This window comes from Aureococcus anophagefferens (genome assembly GCF_000186865.1).
Source record: "Aureococcus anophagefferens unplaced genomic scaffold AURANscaffold_3, whole genome shotgun sequence".
NCBI lineage: Eukaryota > Pelagophyceae > Pelagomonadales > Pelagomonadaceae > Aureococcus > Aureococcus anophagefferens.
In genome coordinates this window covers 1,145,388-1,146,397 of record NW_008705563.1, presented here as the reverse complement: position 1 = coordinate 1,146,397, position 1,010 = coordinate 1,145,388, and positions in this window count along the sequence as shown.

Genomic DNA, 1,010 nt, shown 5'->3' with positions numbered 1-1,010 from the left:
CTGCGCGTCGCGGCTCGCGACCGTGCGCGCCTCGAGGTCGTCGTCGGCGTAGAGGCGGCGGCCGAGCGTCCGCGCTGCGCGGTCGAACGCCGCGCTCGCGGCGGCGAGGTCGCCGAGCGCGACCTCGGCCCGGCCGAGCCACTGCCACGCGAAGCTGTCGTCGCCGTCGAGCGCGCCGAGCGCGCGGAACGCGGCCGCGGCGGCGCCGTAGTCGCCCGCGGCGACGCCGTCGAAGGCCGCGGCGGTCCAGCAGGTCGCGTCGTCTCCGTCGCAGGCGTCCTCCTCGACGATCGCGTGCGCCGAGGACCGCGCGGCGACGACCGACGCGGCGACGGCGACGACGGCGACGACGCCCGCGGGCACGGCCCAGCCGCGCGGCTGCTGCTGCTGCCTGGGTGCGCTCGCAGCGTTGGCGCCCTTCTTGCGAGCCATATCGCGGGTTCAGATGCTCGTGCTCTGCAGCGCGAAGACGCCGTCGGAGCGTTGCGATCTGTCGGAGCGTTGCGATCTATTCGGAGCAATGCTAGGGCGCGAGCGCTGGACCGCGCATTGTCGCAGCCATGCTGCTCCACAGGCTCACTGGTTGCGAGTTGCAGTGGATACCCCGTCGCTTGAACTATTGCAAGCCAAGACAAACTTTGAAGAAATCCTAGCTTCTAGAGGGCTAGAGACGGTGTCTCCGCTGGAGTATTCAGCGGCCGATGATGGAATCTCCACCTTAGAGGGGCCCGCGCTCCTCGAATATGCAGCGACGTGCAACGATCCCAGTGGCTTTGAGGTCCGCAAACATGTGGGTGAGGCACATGAAAAGACGCGACATCCGGACGATTGCGAGGCGACGCANACGGGCAGCCTCAGGGGGTGGAATGAGGCGCGGCAGCTTCCCCCGACCCGATNTTCGGTCCCCTTCGAGTCACAGAGCGTCGGGAATCGTTCGTCATGGGAGCGACCAGATGCCCTCGCGGCAGCTCTTCGACTCGAGCCGATNTGATCGAGATCACCTCACCGGC